The sequence below is a fragment of the Cavia porcellus genome, unplaced genomic scaffold, assembly GCF_034190915.1.
Source record: "Cavia porcellus strain 051 isolate PalLab524CR breed Dunkin Hartley unplaced genomic scaffold, mCavPor4.1 scaffold_21, whole genome shotgun sequence".
In the NCBI taxonomy this organism is placed as follows: Eukaryota; Metazoa; Chordata; class Mammalia; order Rodentia; family Caviidae; genus Cavia; species Cavia porcellus.
In genome coordinates this window covers 58,484,276-58,504,266 of record NW_026947504.1, presented here as the reverse complement: position 1 = coordinate 58,504,266, position 19,991 = coordinate 58,484,276, and the positions used below count along the sequence as shown (strand labels likewise).

The 19,991-nt window shown below is 36.8% G+C and overlaps 1 long non-coding RNA gene across 1 annotated transcript in view; it reads left to right on the top strand.

Annotated features, from left to right (window-relative positions):
• Positions 1–11,775: 11,775 nt before the first annotated feature.
• The window catches only part of LOC134471993 (uncharacterized), a 37,474-nt gene continuing 29,258 nt past the window's right edge, over positions 11,776–19,991 (top strand). Inside the window, exon 1 of the long non-coding RNA XR_010041810.1 lies at positions 11,776–11,904. This is a non-coding gene — a long non-coding RNA (uncharacterized LOC134471993). The remainder of the gene's footprint in view (positions 11,905–19,991) is intronic.

The following is a 19,991-nucleotide window of genomic DNA, read 5'->3' as shown; positions in this document are numbered from 1 at the left end:
TTGTGGTCAGTTGCCAGGTAGGTCACAGTTACAAGATAATCTCCCTAAATGAATATTTGCACACTGTAAGAAAGGATTTTCATGATGAAATTAAGTAGCATTGTCAAAAATTTGTTTAATTACATCAACACTTGCTCCTTATAGTCAAGTTGGAGGCACAGAACCTCCAAGGATGGCTGGTATGGATGGTTGGAGGAAGATAAGTAGATTTGCATGACTCTCCCTCTAACCTATTTGACTTCTCCAAACAAATGTACAGAATGATTTCATAAATATTGATTCTTATCTCCTTATTCTTGGGAGTAGATATTGTGAGCTCTGAGACAGATAATATATTTATTTCCACCTAAAACTCTAAGAAGGTACATATTCTCATTAGTCTCAGAGCATCATGAAAATGGACTAGAAGAGATTTTCTCTCCCCCTCTTTTGTGAATAGAGTCGAGTAACTTATTTAAAGTTGTGGAGAGCAAAGAAAATTACTAAAATTCTTCAAATGATTTAGTCCAAGGTGGGACTGAGATATGTGAGATAGGTGGGACTGGTTTTGAGATATGTGATAAAAGTTGAAAAATATTCAACCATGGACCTGGTAATAGAATGAATAAGCTCTCTGTCTGTTCCACCTTCCTTGAGGCCAAATCAGCATCCTGTTTTTAAATCTAACTTACTTACTGCTCTCATTGTCTTCCAGACTTGTTCAGGGCACAAAAGTTTTGCCTAGTAGCATGGATTGTTTATTCAGGCTGTGTGGCTGCAACTGTGCAACATGCATATGATTGCTTTATGATTTCAGTCAAAATAAAAAGTTTCATAATCCCCTTGTTCAGGAAGCAATGAGAAGTATTTAAAAATTCACATTTTCATTGATCTTTTGTCATGAACAGGACTAAATTTCCAAATGAGATGCGTTTTGTATAGTATATGTGATGCTCCATGCTGAAACAGCCGTTGCTTTTGTCATTCTGATTTGTTCGGCAGACATTTGGAAATTAAACAATAAAGAATAAGTTTCAGTGTACAACATTTCATTTTTGGAAGGAACCAAAATTCCCAGGCATTGGTATTAGTATATTCATCTTCACAGGTGCCCAGAAATGAAATGAAATGAAATGTCACCTGCAGCTGTAGACATACTCCATTACTATTACACTCCAAACTTTCTTCCCATAAAATATTTTGTTAAAATTAAATGAAAAACCAAAGTCTGTACAATGGTTGTTCAAGCAGTTTTAATGCGTTTTAGAAAGGAGCACACGCCTGACAATTCATTCATGGATGTTTTACTATGCACTGGTTGACTGTTCAAAGAATATTAAACTATATTATTTTCTCCTCCTATTTTTGGCTATGTGTTGAATCAGTTGAGTTATAACATAAATTTATGCTCACAATCTTTTAGAAAATAGGTTTGCTTCTATTTCTAGATACAGTGTGTACTTCCTGAAAATGTTGTCCCTTTGATGAAATCATTCTCTCCTTTCTCACCATCTAGTTGTTTATCTAGCAAATATTTATTCATGTAGCATGTTACTGTCTTTGTTCTTGAGGATGAAAATTATAAGTAAGATAACAAAAGTTTCTGTATGCTTGTGGAGTTTACAGTTTAGCCAGATAGATATATAATGGCAAAACAAAAGTAACTGCAACTTCTCATCCTTACAATATGTTTACTATTTTCTAGATACTGTTTTAGTTGAACTCATATTCAACTGTATTAATCACTACAATTATATTGCTTAATTATTACATAAAAACAGGAATATGTTATAATGCAGGTTCCACTGTTCATTCCATTGTTTGGGGTAAAAACAGGGGCCAAAGGAAATTTTCAGTAAATGCTGAAGGTCATACTACTAAGCATTGGTACAACAATACAAGGTCATGAGTGCTATGCTATAGGAAGTTCAGGATATTGTGAAAACATGAGATAGGATTTCTCGTCTTTTATCTCAGCTATCATAAAATAAAAACAAAAAATAGAATAAGAAGTATAAACAATAACATTTATTTTCCAACACCCTGGAGACAGAAAAATCCAAGATCAAGGTTGTCTTAGTAACTTTTGTCATTGCTGACCCAAAATACTTAACACCCAAAGTTAAGGGAGGAAAGGTTTATTTAGCTCATGGTTTGTAGAGGCTTCAGTCCATAGTTAGTTCCTCCAAGGCAGGTGGTACAGGAGCAACAGTTCATGGTAGCAGAGGATACAAAAACAACAAGAGCAAAAGGGATAAACAAGCCTGTATCTTCCCTTGTATTACATGCAGACTACCTACCCTAGGGTGGCTGTAGCACTCATACCCCCAATCCCAGCACTAGCCAATCACAAACTCTAGATTCAGCTGCCTCTGTCTCCATGACCACATGAGGTTGTGGAGGGATATTCAAACACAAACCATAACAAAGGTTAAGCAGTGTGGGGTTTCTGGTAATGATCTTCTTTCATATTTGTAGGCAGCTACCTACTTACTATGTACTTAAATCGTGTAAGGGGAAGGGAGTGAAGCTTTTAGTTTCTTTATTATGATACCTAACACTACATAAATTCTGTGTAAAAGGTATTACATATATTGTATTGTTTAGGGAATAATGATGAGAAAAATGTCTGTACATGTTCACCTCAATCATTTTTTCCAAATATTTTATTTTATAGTTGGAGGAATCTGTGAATGTGGACCTAATGATATGGAGGACCAACTTTATAGCAATTTTATATGTGGTGGCAAATATTTCTATATGTGAGTGTATGTGTATGTAAGTGCTGAAGAGTGTGTGTATGCATGTAAGCACATGCATATGTGTATGGGGGACTTTTCTGCCATTTTCAGATATGTAAGATGTTCTAGTTACCTTTTTGTAAAGTATATGTATTATTTGATCAGGTAAGGTGAGATGTTGTTTATATTCCCATTTTATGTGTGCAGAAACTGAGGTCAAGTTTCCTCTCCATAACCACGCATTTGGTATGTGGCTGAGGTAAGGCATACACTGCAGACCTCAGAATCCTGGGTCAACACTTGTCCTCTGTCCCACGGCTGCTCCGTGCCGTGGATTTTCTGGTCTCAGAAGATCCGTGGCACTTGGTCTTGGAAAGAGATATTCATTCTCTGCAGTGCCCTCAGCTGACATTTCATTTTGTTTTCTTGCCATCTATGCTCACACACCACAGTGGAGAGTGTCTCAGTGCATTTTTGAAGTATTGATTTCCAGTCAGCCCCATCCTAAAGACCCTACTGCACACCGAATTGTATTTGCCTCACTTCAGCTCAGTGCACACTGCTACTGGAGAGCTGCTGGTTTGTTCTCACTCTGCTTTCGTGCACACTGACAGTTTTACACAATTACCAGGGCATCAGGGCTGGGGAAACAGCTGAGTGCTGAGTTTCAAAATGTGGGCATATATATATATACATAATTTTAAAGGGTATAAAATATAATGAAAACAATGCAGAATTTCAAAACAAGGTGATTGAAAATTAACACTGGTAATGATATTGCATATTGTTATCTTCAAAATAGGTGCTCAGATTACCAGATATGGGCATGCAAAACTGATAAAAAATATAAGCACTAACTGTTCCTTTCAATGCAGTAATAGAATGAATAATATAATTATATTAGCTAACATAAGGAATATATATCTTAGCTAATGAAAGGAATATATATATATTCCTTTTCTCCTTCCTCCATCCCAGTGGTTCTTTCCTTTTGAGCAGTTTCTTTCCCTTTCACCATAACTATTGTACCTTTTGTATCTTATTTACTCTTTCAGTTTCTTACTCTAGGGCCTAAGAAAAATTCTTTATATGTTCTAGATAGACATCCTTTGTCTGAGGGACAGCTGACTAAAATATGATGTTTACATATGAAAGTCTGATTTATTTCGCTTATGAATATGTGCTCTAGTTGCATCCATTTACCTATAAAAGTCTCAAGTTTATCCTTCTTTATGGCTGAGTAGTACTCCATTGTATAAAAATACCACATCTATTTTATCCATTTCTTGGTTGACAGGCATTTGGGCTGTTTCCAATATTTGGCTATTACAAATTGTGCTGTTATAAACATGGGTATAAATATAATGCTGTGGTATGATGTTTTCAATTTTTCTGGGAAAATACTCAGAAGAGGAACAGCTGGGTGAAATGAGACCTCTAATCCTAGTTTTTAACAAATCTCCACACTGGTTTCCTCAGGGGTTGCACCAGTCTACACTCCTGTCAACAGTGGAGCAGTGTTCCTTTTTCCTCACACCCCAGCCAGCATTCATTATTGATTTTTTGATGATAGCCATTCTTTCTGGAGTGAGATGAAATCTCAGTGTTTTAATTTGCATCTCTTAAATGAACAATAATGTTGAACATATTTTCATATATTATTTGCTGTTTGTATTTCCTCATCTGAGAAATGTGTATTCATCTCAGATGCCCATTTTATGATTGGGTCATTGAATTTGGGGGCTTGACTTTTAAAAATTCTGTATACATTCTAGACATAAGTCCTTTGTCTGAGGAACAGCTGGCTAAATTTTTTCCCATTCTGTGGATTTTCTCTTCAGTCTGTTGTTGATTTCTTTTGAGGTTTTTTACTATATTTTAAAAATATATATTTTATATGTATATTTGTATGTATACATATTTTATATGTGTACTTTATATGTATTTTATATGTATAAGTATATTTTATATGTAAAAATAGGTGCATTTGTATCATTTCATAGAAATCCGTATATTTTAAGCATGAAATCTTATTTTCATTTGCCCTTATCTATTCTTTCTTCAGGAATATCTATTTCTACCTCCATATAGTCCATATCTACCATGTAGTATGTACCCTTCCAAGTACTTCCTAGTGCTCATGAAATCATAGGCATATATAACTTCAAAACTATGCATATGTATGTGTTTTACAAAACCAAATTATTATTTTACAAAGTAAGTTTATATTGTATTTCATCTTGCCTTTTAATTCCACAAGACACTATGATTATTTCTCCAGGTCAGTTGTAAGAGCTATAGGATATTTTTAAATTAAAATATAAAAATTTAAGTCATGTACAAATATCTGAAAATAATATTATGAATCCCCATTACCTAGCACCTGGTTTCAATAACTATGAGCATTTTTGTTAATCCTATTTATCTGTCCCACCTGGATTTTTAAGTTTCTCATTACTTTTTGCTGGAATATTTAAAGGAAGTTCCATATTTTATCTTGTCTTGATCCTCCACAGGTCTGTATACAGCAATAATGGAGATATGGAAATTTTTAAAGCATCATATAAAATTATACCACCATCAACTGTAACATAAATTATGATAGTTCTTTAAAATTACCCAATACCTAGACCATGTTTAAATCTCTCTTATTTCCTTAAAAATGTTTTTCTATAGTTAGTTTGTTCAAATGAGAGTTCAAATGCCAAAGAATGCATTTACCTAATATGTCTTATAAGTCTCTTTAAAATGTATAACCTTGTCCCTTCCCATTTCATACCTTCATATGTTGAAGAAACCAGATTATTTTTTTTTTTTACAATTCGCTCGCCTTCTAGATGCAGCTTATTGTGTCTTCATAGAAACACTGCACACTCTTCTACTTTGTGCTTCCTTCATGTATTTTGTTGACTATAAAAAGGACAGACTAGATTTAGGTGCTGTTCTCGTAATTAAAGTACTATGTAGAAGGTTCTATGTTCTTTTCCACATTGAGAGGAACACAGTGTTGGTCAGTCTGCTTTAAATGATGCTGAAATTGGTCTCTGGGTTTAAGTGGGGCCAGCTTCAACTTTCCAGTAAAAACTTTTCCATCAACTTTGATCAGTTAGACTTAGCCTTCATTTATGAACATTACCTATATCTATTATTTCAGTCAGAGCTGAAAAATGATGTTTTTCCAAATCTATTAATCTTTCTGTGTTTATTAGTTGAAAATTTTCTATGAAGAATTCTCCCTTATCAATCACTGGTAACCTTGAAGAAAAGTTTGTAAAGGAAAGGAAGAATAAAGACATGGTTTTTTTTTTGTTTCTCAATTCTCAAGAGAATGAGTTGGCTCTCTGGCAACCTCCAGTGGTGATTAATAATCTTTTTGTACTCATACATTATATATATAATGTTTTGGTGAGAATTTTTTATTCTATTTGACCCTTAAACTGTCCCATACGTGGTAGGTAGAAACCTCTCAGATTTTCTTTTTTGGTTTCATTTGACAAAATTCTAGTAGGTTTCCTCCTTAGTTTCTGGCACAATGATGACCTAGATTTACCTAGAATGTTTTCTATGTTGGACCTAGAATGAGGGATATCTCCATGGAGGACTGGTTCTTTTTAGTGCAAAATACTAGCAAGCATAGTTGCTTTTTAGAAGTTAATTGCATTTTGGATAGCTCTATTGTGACCCAGAACATCCCATGAAATATTTAACACCTCCATTGCTGGCATTCATTGTGTTCCCAGTTCTCCATATCTTATCTTTCAATGGCATAATCACTTTGAAGGTTGTGAGAAAATTGTCTAGGAAATTTGTTGTTATCCTTTTCTAATTAGCAAAAATTTTAAGACTGAAAACTAATATGGAGATACTTGGAATTCTCAATAGAAATTCTGATAATCTAGTAGTTCTTGGATGATATTTACAGAAAAAATAATAAACTCTACAGCCGGGAAGAGAATTTCTCTTTTGCTTCCTAGGGCTTATTTTTTAATAAGATGAGAGATGATTTCTTCTCTGCCTTTCCTCTCTTGCTTGGAGAAATGCTCTTCTGTCCTTCAGGGATTTTAGTAGCAACATATTTTCTTCTTTCTTTTTCTAACCGTACTTCTGGCAACAGGAACATGTTAGCTCTCCAAGTCATAGAGCAGCTTGGACGTCTCATAAGCTCCACACAACTCTGGATGGAGGTACAGCTGCCTGCCATATTGGCAGAACATTTTATTCTCACAGAGTGCATTCTGCTTTCTTGATTCTTTATTTTATTTCTTTGCCAACCAGTGGATAGTGTTCGATAGAGGAAACACAATTTATTGAGAGCCTTCAGATCTACAGCAATAACCATGGCTGGTTATGAAGTTCCCCAGATGCATCCTGCTATATAACCTTGAATTTCTAGTTCATTTTAAATTTACAGCACTATAGGAACCCTGCCAATTATTCCTTTTTTCTGTAGTTCCATAAAAATGGAAGCTGCTGTTAATGCTCTTAATGATTTTAATAATGTTTATCAATATTCCAAAAAAGAAATTTGTTGGAGTTTACTATATATTACAAAAAGTACAAATAAGTGTATAGCTTTAAAACTTTCTATCAACTGAATACCTTCATGTAACTTTTTCCTGGATCAATAAATAGTACATTATAGGAATCAAGTTTCTTTACATTCCTTTCAGCAAATATTGTCCTTTTGCCTCTAATGACCATCATTCTAATCTCCAAAATCACAAATTAATTTTGTCTGGTTTTGTATTATATAAATGGGAGTATATACTCTGTCTTCTTTTGTAGTTGGCTTCTCTAAATATTTATGATATTCAATCATATGACTATGTATAATTTTAAACTGCATTTTAATTGTTGCAAAGTATCATGTTTACTATAGTGCATTTATCCATTCTCTGTTGAATATTTGAGTAATCACAGTTTGGAATTATTACAAATAATGCTGTTATAAACCTTGTCACTCTAGTACATGCATTTGTTCAATATATATACGCATCTCTGTTGGGTATACATTTAAAAGAAGGATTTATAGTCATGGTATATATAATAGATAGTACCATGTAATTTTCCAAAATGTCATCCCAAATCAAATTCCCACTACCAGTGTGTGACAACATGATATATATGCTCACCAACACTTGAGTTTTTCCATCTTTTTATTTATATGTGTTTACTTTTATGTTTAAAAGGATTTCCAGTACACAGAAGACTATTAAGTGTGGCCTCTAAGTTCTGTCTAACATACACCGATGTACATAGGGTAGACTAGACTGGGCCCCTAACAACATCCTAATTTATCTCATAAGTGACAGGAAATGAACACATGTAGTTTTGCACATCAAAGGAGAAGGAGCATATGGGTTTGGTTACTTTAGAGCAGTCAGCTGTTTCCTAGTGATGTTTAATAATGCATAAACTTTCGGACAAAAACAAAGACAATAAAAGAAAAGTGTTCACAAATATATTACTATAAATAATAACTGTAATATACTAATATTCATCTATAAACATGAGTTTAAAATGGTTTCAATCATTGGACATAATTTCTTATTTTAATTTTTGAGATAAATAATATATTTGAAGTATTCTCTCATGTCATTTAAATATTTTCTCATTTTGTGTTAAGGTTGCTTCTTTTTTAAAATTTTTAATTTTTATTAGCACTTGTTTGCAGTACATAATGATTTGCAGCACATTCATTGTGCAGAATTGGTGCATGTACACAATGTATCTCAATTCTTTTTACTCCTTCCTCTATATCCCCTGTTAAGATTGCTTCTAATGTTTTACTATTCCACAGAAGTATGTAAAAAATCTCATCAGCAGGGCCAGGGTTTAGCTCAGCAGTGTAAGTGCCTGCTTGGCAAACGTGAGGTCATGAGTTCAATCCCCAGTACCCAATTAAAAAGTCATCATCAGATTACTCTTTCCTTCCTCTTCTTCTGCCTTCTCATTTTGCTTCTCCTCTTCCTTCCTCTTCTTTTTCTCTTTCTCTTTATTTCTCTCCCTTTTCTTCTCCTCTTTGAAAAAAAATAAGTCCTCAGGGCAGAAGTCCTAAGAATAGCATTACTGAATATAAACTTGCTTGTTTTCTGTTTTTAATTTATCGTGTATTTTTCTTTTCAAAATTCTTTTCACAGTTTATACAAGAGGAACCCAACTTTCTTAGAAACTACACATACCAAATTTGATTTTTGTTTCTTTGTTTAACTTTTTGAATACAGGGTCTCACTATGCAGCTGATCTTGAAGTCCTCCTGCCTCAGCCTCCCAAGTACTGGGATTACAAGTATGTGGTCACATCTGGCTCCGCACAGTCACTAAATTTAACTTATGGCAACTAATGCTTCGTTTGGTTCACAAACAAATAAAATCTATGGCAGATTACAGGAGTAAATTTCTAGCATTTGAAAGATTTAATGATTGTTGCTCAGTTTTATTTCTACTAGCCAAATCTTGAAACAACTCAGATTTCTACCAGACAGTAAATGGATAGACAGATTTTGGAATAGTAGAATACTGTGTAGCTACTAAAAGGAATCATTGATACACATATGACAGAATCCAATTTATTTTATCTAATTTATTTCACAACTTACATGGTTGATTATGAAATAATTATAGGGAGAGAAAGATGCCAGAGGAAAAGGAAAGTATTGTGATTCCATTATACAAACTCTATAAAATGCAGTCAGAGTAAGACCAGATCAGTGGCTGCCTTAAGACATGGGGTGGGGATGGAGGAGGTCGAGAAGAAAGGATTATGAAGAATCTACAGAAACTTTGGGGATTGATGGATGTATTTACTCTCTTGATTGTGATGATAATTTTACGGGTTTATACATGCATCACAATTTACCACCTGGTTCACTATAAATATGTGCATTTCACTGTATGTCAGTTAGACTCCAATAAAGTTGTTTTAAAATAAAATTTACTGCTCAATATTTCTAAGTCTTTAAGATGAAAAGAAAATGAGCATTAATTGCTGTTAATTATTATTTGATAGAAGAGTGGGTTCGAGGAACATAATTAAATGTACTGTCCTATAGAATCATAATAACAGGAATTCATGTCTCTCATTTAACATGCCCTAAAAAGATATGTTCACATCTGGGAACCTGTAAATGGAATCTTGTATGGAAACAGGCACTTGGGGGTCGGTGGCAAATTCAGAAACTGTATCATTAGAAAAAGAGAAGAGGATATACAAGCAGACACACAGAAAAAAACACTATGTGGAGATGCACACAGAGATTGAGTGATGCAGATAAAAGCTGAGGATCGCCAAGAATTGCTGGGAGCCACCAGAAGCAGAGAAGAAGTGAGGAAGAATTTGTCAACAGGGCCTGCAGAGTTGTCCATGGTCCTACTGATTTTGGACTTGTAGCTTTAAAACTATGAAATAAATTTCCGTTGTCAGCCACAGATGTGGTTGTTACACTAGTCCTTATTAACTAATATATATCGTCTTCTGCTTTTACTAGCTAGTATAATATAATTTAAATAAAGTTGGTGATAATACCAAAGGGCAAAGTACAAGATATCTGCTCTACAGACCTAGACATCTGTGAAGACACTTTGTATTTCAAACAATGGATCCCCTTTTGTTTTCTTGGTTTCTGTATTTTCTGAAGCCAAACATTACCACTTATATCTTTATGTTAACATGCCAACACAGCAGTTCTCAAAGCACAGTCTATGGACCCGTGGCATTCCTTTGGACCATTCCAGAGAGTCTCTGAGGCCAAATGTATTCTCATTTTGATTTTTCTGACTGCATTAACGTTGGCAGTGATAATGTAAAAGCCAAGGCAGGTCAAAGTGCTGACATCTGAGGATGCACGGCGTACCACAAACTGCTCTAGTAGACATTTTAGTCTTGACCTCCACGCACTGGCGGGAAACAAAAGGTAAAGAGCTTCACTTAGAATGACTTCAATGAAGCAGAAAAATGATTAATTTGATTAAATATTGATCCTTGATTACTCATCTTTTTAATATTCTGTGTGATGTTATGGAAGGTACAAAATACTCTGTTCCATACATATGTACAGAAAAAAGATTCTATGAGGTTGATTTCTGGCTGAAGTAGCAGCTTTCTCCCATGAACACCATTCTTATTTGACAGACAAACTCTGGTTATTCTAATTATTCAGACTTCAGCATTGAGCAGACATGGGCCCTGCATGCTCAGAAATTCTTTATAAACAATCATGCAAGTGATTCTGGGTTTTGTTTTTTGTTTTTGTTTTTTACTGAGAATGATAATTCTTATTAAAGCTTAAACCCAGGTAAGGCCCAAGAAGTCATAGAGATTTGCCTCAAGATACATGGAATAAATTATTAGACATAGACCCGGAAACCAGGGAGCCCTACTCCCAGCCCACCGCGCTTCCCATTCCATTGCAGGAGACAGGTGGCTTTCATATTTCATGCTTCCTCTCCTTGAGATAGTAAGTCAATACTGCAAAAGAAAGAAATGCCAGGTGCAGAAACTGACAAGTCAGATATTACACAGCCACTTAATTTTTATTTTGTAATTTTCACAATCTGAGCAACCAAGTAGAATACATAAAGAAGATACTAAAATACAGCATAATAAAATTCATTTGACCAGGAATATAGGTGCTCATGTTTTTGTCTCCAGCTCAGCTTTGTTTCATTGTACTGTCAACTATTTTCTGGGCCCAGCACTCACTCTGACAAAAGCTGCATTGAGTTGCAAATTGAGACATGGTGTGCAGCTTCTATGATTAAGGAATTCAGAATCTATCCAATGTAAGGCCTCGAGGGCAGAAAGAAAGGCTGAAGAAAAAACATCTCGACATTGCTATGTACAGACGAATGCCTGAAATAAATATTAACTGTTATTTCTGCAAACTTTCCCACTGTTTTATATACTTCATTTCCCCCATTTGTGAGTTTGCAATGTGTTTCTGCAACATTATAGGCTTCTGCTCATGATGAGCATTCTCAGCGTGGGCTGGGTCAGTGTTTGTAGCTCAGCTGGCTGGTGCCAGAGTGGAGAGCTCATCTGATTTGATTCCACCCCAGGCACTGAAGGATTTTCAAGATTTTCCTCTTAATATTTGGCTTTACTTGATAATCCTAGAGCATGCTGGGAAATCTCAGCAAGAGGAAAAATTTAGTAACCACAGGGAGGCCTGCTCGGAGGGCTGTGGGTAAGTATGAAAGCTTATGACTGTGACTACTAATGACTCTTGAATGTTCTGCTCATCACAGAGTTTTCCTTCAGTGTAAAGTGTGTAGGCTTATGTGGCAGAGGGCATTTAGAAAATTTAGCCATCCCAGAAATACAAATGCATGATTGAGTCATTTTCAAAGAGAAATTTCACTAGTCAGGAAAGCATGTGGTACCCTATGGTTCAGCTTGCAATTTAGAATTTCAAAAGGAGACAGGGGCTTGTGTGGGTCTTTTGCCTCATGTTTTCAATCATTTTTGTTTCTTATTTGTTGACTCCTGACCTTGCCCTTGGTGTATGTAGCATAGAAAACATGCTTATCTGCCTCCGATCAGTGTTGGAAAAAGTGCCAAATTCAGAAAAAGGTTCAATAGCCAAGATGGTGACTAAATCCCAAAAATTTGAAGGTTTTCTTTCTGCAAATCAAATTCTTATGTACTCTTTTTTTTTTTAATTCTGTTTTCCCTTTGTTTTTGTTAGTTTATATGTGGTTGCTAAGACTTTCTGTCTTGGAGATGTCTAACAATAGGCTAGATATTTGCTACGTCTGGATGCTCCAGATGTGAGCTACCTCTGAGGTGGAAAAGGAGGGGCTGGAGGTCTTGAACTGTGAAGGGACACGGGGGTGAGGAGGGCAAGCTTTCCAGGCTGGGGGACAACACTCTGTGGCAGCTGTTTCTTGACAGGCTAACCTTACTGAACATGCAGCAGGTGTATGAGGTATCTGATGATAGCTGACATCCAAAGAATCTAGCCAGAAGTGGTGTGTGTACAGCAAGTCCCATAGAATTACAAGAAGCCTTGTCTCAAGGCCTTCTTACCTATAAAGCCTCATGCACAGCAGCCAGGATGACTCTGTAACCCCAGCTTACTTTAATTGAATTATGTCCACATTTATTAAGTTCCTACTAAGAAAAATGCAAGAGGTTGAATATAATTAATTCTTGTGACTTAGGTAACCCTCATTTTAAACTGTAGGAAAAAGTATTAGAGACAGCAAGTGGTTTATCCAAGTTCATACAACTGGTTCTTGTCACATATCTTCATTTCAATGAGAGATGACTTTTTCCTTTCTGTTGCAAAAATAAAATGTCATGTGTGGGTCAGTTGAACAGTCAATGAATTCCACCTTTTCTACAATATTGTTTTTTCCTGGGAGGACATTGTGTGAAGACTGATACTCAGCTGATACTAGATTCATGGGGATTTTGGGAAAGCTATGAAAATTATCCTGGAGTAGCTGTTCTGAAACTGTAATTCATGTCTGCTTTGGAGTACCTATGATATCCTCTGTAAAATCTCTATCCAATGATGCTCTTTTCTTTTAGAATCATCAATGGAAAAAGCCTATAGCTGTTACAACATAATTGTTTGGAAACTCTCAACGTTGGCATAACATCTTTGTTTTACTATTTTAATTTAAGGCCCCTCAGGCCTCTGTCTCAACAAAGTGGAAATGGTCTTCTTTCACATTCTCAAGTTCTCATGATGCCTGTACAATCTGTTTTGAAGAATAAACATAGAAAGAATATGCCCCTCCTCACGGAAGCTGTCTGAGTCAGACATGGCAGACTGGCTTGTCTGACATCTGTACCAACTTCATTCTTGTCTGTATTCTTTGCTGCATTTTCCAGGCATCCTTACTGTGAAGGATCTGGATATGATTTGTTTTAACAACCAGATGTAAATTCTATGGCCCAAGAGAAGTAGCCACCACTCACTCTTTGAGTTTAGAAGTGGCAAAGTAGCCATGGCGCCAATAACTCTAGGCAGATTCTCAGTTCCCAGACAGCAGATAGTGCTGATAAAATGTTGTGTTCTTGAAGTTGTTGATTCCCTAGGGTGTAAATCAGGGAGATCACCACGGAAAGAGGATGAACATAAATAATGTCAAAGAACAGTCTCCTATGATCATAGAGGACTGGCTGGCAGGTCTAAAATGTGTAGGGCAGACCAGAGGCTAGAAACACAGGGGTGAGTTGGTGTTACAGTCTTAGCTCTGAAGTCTGTAGGGAGGGCAGGCTGGAAACAGAATTTGTTACTCTGCTGAGACAGAATTTCTCATTCTCTAGAAACAGCTAAGTTTTTCTCTTTAGCACCTTCAACTGATTGGATGCTAGCTTTCACCAAATTCGTGTACATTTTAAGACAAATTGTAATTCAATTCCCAAGATTTTTTTTTAATTTTCCAAGTGTATTTTAAAATTAATAAAAATATAAAGAAAAAATAAAAGATAGATAATAGAAAAAAAGAGTTGTATCTTTTGCAAAAGAAAAGGGATTAAGATCTGAAGAGAGGTGGGAGGAGAGGTGGGGGAAAGGATAAAAAGAATTAATTAAGCTTTCTGTTTCTTCTGGGCACAGTCCTTCTGGGCAATTGCCTTGATGATGGTCTGGCTTTGAGGTTGACAATGTGGACCCAGAAACTTTGCAGATAGATTTATGATGGTGCTTATCTGAAAGTGTTTTGAAGATCATTTCTATGGAGATCACACTGGAAGAGTGGGCTTTGTAAAATACCTGACCTGACTGATTCATCACTTGTGAGGCATGAGAACCAATCAAACGGTATCTTAGCAAGCTTTCCAGTTCAGTCTTACATAGCCAGGTTTTGTTGCTACTGCCCTCCCAGTTTGATGTGACCCCTAGAAATCCTTATCCTTCATCCTCTATAGTGACTACCCTCCCTCATGGAAGGACTTCCTGGCCTGATATGAATACAACGTCACTCTGTTACAGTAATGTTTATATTGCTGGCTTTCTAGAAAATCATATGTTGAGAGGATAACTAACCTTGGTAATCAAGAATTAAATTTTACCTTTACTTCATAAATAACCTGCTTCCCCAAAGTCTCATCTGCTTTTAGGGATAAATAAAGCCACCTAATATTTATAGCCCTAACTCATGGCCAATCTACATAATACGAGATCTCAGTTTCAAACAAAATTCTCCAGCTTTTCTGAGAGGTTTTAGGAAATGCCTCACAGGTGTTCCCAGCCATGATTTGCTATGCTTTGCAGCTGGTTCATGTGTGTAGTTTTTGGAATATTTTTGATTCTGCCTTACCAAAGCTGATGGCCTTCTTGCAGATATTAAAATTCAATTAACTCTATTGAGCACAGAAATCCAATTAACTATGTGGCAGAGAAGTGGGGTGGATTTTTTTTTACCTTGATTCTATGTTTTGTTTTATTTTTTTCCATATAGGCAGTGGTATTACTCCTTGAGCTTCCCAAAGTTTTTTAAAATTTCTTTTATTATTTTGAAAGTAGTAAAATACAACACAACAAGATGGAACAAAGCCAATTTAGATAGTTTAGTGAAATTGGTACAGAACTTCACAGCGGGTTACTGGATAATAGTAATAGGTACCACAGTATATCTCATTATCTTCACAATAGTTGATCTTTCAATCAGGTATAGCAAAATAAAATGAAATACAGAACATTATAGAACTTATCAAAACAATATTGAATAGAGCAGTACCATTAAACAGAATAAAGCAAATCAGTGGTAAAAATATTTGCCTTTAAAGAGATGGTAGAAGAAAATCCCCCTTATTTGCTATATTGCATATGCTCAACCTCCCAAGAGATGCTCATATTTCTGGCTCCCATTTGCTAACGGGGAGAGGGGGAGACACAGATTGGAGGTGGGATGTTTGATTCTCAGCCTGTGCACCTGTAGCTCACTACCACTTAGCAGGGAGGTAAGCTGGTTGCTTGGTTTCTCAGTGCCCTAAATTCCAACATGACGTGAATCTCAGGAGTCCCTGGAGGTTCTCCCATCTGGGGTGGCCCCAGCCTGCCACACCACAGCTGCTTACCATGGAAGCCAGCTGGTTACTTGGTTTCCTAGGGCCCTAAGTTCCAACATGGTGCCAATCTCAGGAGTCGCTGGTGGTTCTCCCCCTGGAAGGGCCTCAGGCGGCCACACCACAGCCACTTACCAGGGAGGCGAACTGCTTGCTTGGTTTCCCAGGGTCCTAAGTTCCAACATGGCCTGGTTCTCAGGAGACACTGGTGGTTATCTCCCTGGAAGGGCCTCAGGCGGCCACACCACAGCCACTTACCAGGGACGTGAGCTGATTGCTTGGTTTCCCAGCACTCTAAGTTCCAACATCCAAAGTTTTTAATGAAAGTTTTCATTCCATTTCTGCAAACAACATCTTTCTGCAAAATCCAATTCCCACAAATACATTGTGTGTTCCAAACAAAGTTGTGCAAAAGTTATTCTCATAGATCTCTTCACTAGTTCCTCATGTGTGCTCAGCCCTGACTGAAGCTCAGTTTTAACTTAGTTCCAACACAGGCACACTAGGTTCCTTTTATGTATTAGGTCATTCTGCAAATCCAGTGATATAAGAACTACTGAAGAGAATCTCTTGAGAGAGCTTTAAACAAACTTCTGAGGTTAGGATACACTGTCAGAGTGAGACAGCCTGGCAGAATGAGTTTGGATTTTAAGTGTCCCCTAAGGTCTGTTTAGTAAAGACTTGGTTCCCAACATGGCACTTTTAGAAGGCAGAGAGAACGTTAGAGGTAGAAGCTAAGAAAAAGTCATTAGGTCATTGAACTCATACCCTTGAAAGGGATTATGGGACCCTGGCCCTCTCTCTTTCTCTCTTTTGGTCCTTGGCCATTAGATAAGTAGTTTTCACTATCATATACTTCTGTCATGATGTAGTGCCTTACCACAGACCTAAAAGCAAAGAATCTACCTGAACATATCCTGGAGTCTCTGATATGATGGACCAAAATAACCCTTTTCTTTCTGTAGCTTATCTCAGGTATATTATAGCAATGGAAAGCTAACACAGAGCCCAAGTGGCACTTGTGGCAGTTAGTGTTAACTTGCTCAGTCTGTGATCTATCCAGGATATTGGTGGCACACACCTCTGTGTGTGTCTGGATGAGACTTGAGGTATGGCCTTGGGCCTTTGTCTGGTCTCTAGCCCCTTCTGCTCTTACAATGTTCCCCTGCTGTGCTTTCCAACAGCTATTAACTAAAGATCTTTGCCCCACCACACCTTGCTGCCAAGATATTTCTGCCTTGCAGTCAGCTAACTATGGACTGAATCCCTTAAAATATGAGCCAAATTAAATGTCTCCACTTCTAAATTATGGTGTCAGATATTGTGTTTAATGGCATGAAAACTAAGTAATACAGTAATAATTCTAAAAAGCTTTGTTATTCCTTAAAAAAAGCACCTGATATTTGTATTATAGAATATAAAAGCAAAGAGAGAAGCAGAGCATTGAACCAGATGTAGAATTTAGCATTCTAAATGGAACCCATTCTCCTTTACCTTCCTCCTCCCTTACCATAAAGTGCCAGCTGTCACTGAAAGCTACTTCCAAACCAATTACCATTCCTTTATCAGAAAGGATTATAAAATCTTAACAAAAGAATAGATGATGGGATGCCGCTGGTCCCTCTAACTCTGAAACTACTTTGAAAGGAAGTTGTATCTTTGCAGAATTATTATTATCAATCAGCCTTTATTGCTTCAGCTTTCTTTATTGCATTCTAACACACAAAGTAATGAAAACATATAATAAAGAGAATAAAACACGTAATGCATCACTGTGCAGATATTGCAATCATAGCAAATCCAATGTAAATGCCCTACAGGGAATACTTGAGTCTTCCAATACATTGCTAACAGTTTTCATGATACTACAGTACGTTATTTATCTACTAAAGCTGTCATGCTCTGCTAAATATCATGCCAGTATCAACCCCAAATAGCACTCCTCCTTCCTATGCTCCAAAGGGGAGGCATATTTCTGTGCTGCCATTGATTTTAATGTTTGCAAAGAGTAGCTCCAGCTCCTGAATAATTAATGCATCATGATTACTAAGCTGTGGCTGGTTTACTATTCTAGTTCCTTTGGTCCTTGCAGTGTTCCTTGCTTTAATATGCACTTCACATATGAACCAAGAGGTAGTAAAAGCCGTTAAGAAGGCATAGAGCTCAGTCAATAATAATTTAAAGTCTGGGCACATCCTGTGCTTTTATTCTTGGCTCTCAAGCCCCATCTGCTGCTCATGCTCTGACTTGATCTCCATTTTGCAAATGCTTGTCTGATGGCAAAGTTTTTGCTCTGTTTACACTTACTTAAAAGAGTTGACTCAAAAGTTCAAGCCAAGTACACATTTCCTCTGTGGTATTTCAAGCTCTGGAAGAACACTGGTAATGGCTAAGTATACTTGGGATATTTCTGCCAGATATTCACGTGTCAGCAACTTTATGATCTCACACAATACGATTACTTTGTAAATACTGAATACTGATAACAAGGCAACTCACCATAGGGATCATGGAAGGGGCTTACAAAATCAGGGTTACTTTAGAAGAAAGGAAATTTCCCAGGGTGACAGTGGCAGAATAATACTGTGATGACTAGCTCTGCTGTGGTTTCTGCTCACTGATAGTCCTACAGATGAACTCAGAATATAATGATTCCCATGTGTTGTAAGCTGTGGCATCCCAAAGGCAAAGATGGATCATTTTAGTGGCCTTGTGTGTGAGCTGAAATGACCTAATGCTCCAGGAATATCAGTAAGAAGACGATTCTACTCCAGGGCAAATTTCTCTCGGTGGATATCAGAAAAAGACTGGTTTATTTTAGAAGGGATGTGTACCAGTTTTATTTTCTGTGGTGCTTAATTTCGATATGAACATATAATATTCAACAGAAAAGCAGTGCAGATGTTTGTGAACTGTTTGTGAATAAAATAGTATATTGTGTCATTTTAACTAAAGAGAGGGCCAGATAGAGCTTAGTTGCATGATACTATCACCTCATATAAATAATATTTTCATTCTCCTTGGAGTCCCCCATATATCCTCCTTAAATGAAAGAAAACCTTAAAAAACATTTTAGAAATAAATACATAAATATTTTGAGTCCATTTCTGTATATTGAAGAGAAGTTTCATTTGGCTCTGGTAGGAGATGCTGTTAATTTTTTGTAGTAGCTTGGAAAAAGGTCTTTGACTAAGAGGATCTTGGTGACTTACATGTAAGCATAAGTCTAAAAGGTCAAATTTGCTCTCTCTTCCTCACCCAACAGGCCAAGCCTTACGTGATATAATTTGTGCTTTCTTCCTCTCAAGTTGTTGCTAGCCCGAGCACAGGGATGAATGCATGGGATAGGTGTCATCAGTGGAACAAATGGAAGGGAGGCTCATGTGTGCCATGTTCCACTACTCTGGTTGGTTTGCTAATAAATTATTGGTCAGGAAAGAGTGAGGTGGGAAATACCAGCGGGATAATCATCCTTACAGTATGGTGTGTAATGGAATTACAAACTGAATATCAAAATCTCTGATTGTTTTGGAGACATAGAAGATACTGCCTACAAATCAATGTCATTCTTCATGACACTGACAGATGAACCCAATTCAGTTAGGTTCCTCCTCTGCTTCCAATGTACAGTGGAGTCATTGGATACATTCTTTTTCCAGTGGGTTGACTAATGACAGACATAATAGTAATGAAGAGGAGTCTGAGAAGCTGAAGGGAGATCCAAACACTGGTTCTGTTTAGTCCTAAGAGCCTCCTCAATGCCACTGTCCTATTCCTCCAGGTCAAGGGTCTCGCCTTGCTTTATACTTGTAGTTCCTTGTGTGCAGAACCCAAGTCATTGAAAGGCAGAGGAGGTGCCTGCTCATACCAGGTGAGTTGAGTGGAATTAAGCAAAAGTCGAGCTTCACTCCTTCATACGTGTCAGATAATGACATTAAAGTTCTGTGACTTGAGTGTCAGCATTGCTCCTATTTGTCTTTCTGGCGGCAAAGCTGAACATCAGCTTCTAGCACTCCTACCTAGTCTTGTCCATGAGATCCCTCTCCCTTCTCCTCAGCCATCAAGTCATTTTCTGACTTGAGCAATATGGGAGGACAAAAAATTCTATTTTTTCAAATTCGTATCAGAGTATACCTTCACTTTATCTTGTCAAACAGGAGTAAATAATTTCACCCATTGCTTATTCCCTACATTTAATATTCCTACAGATGTGGATGATTCATGTCTCACTTGAATGGAGGGAGAGACACT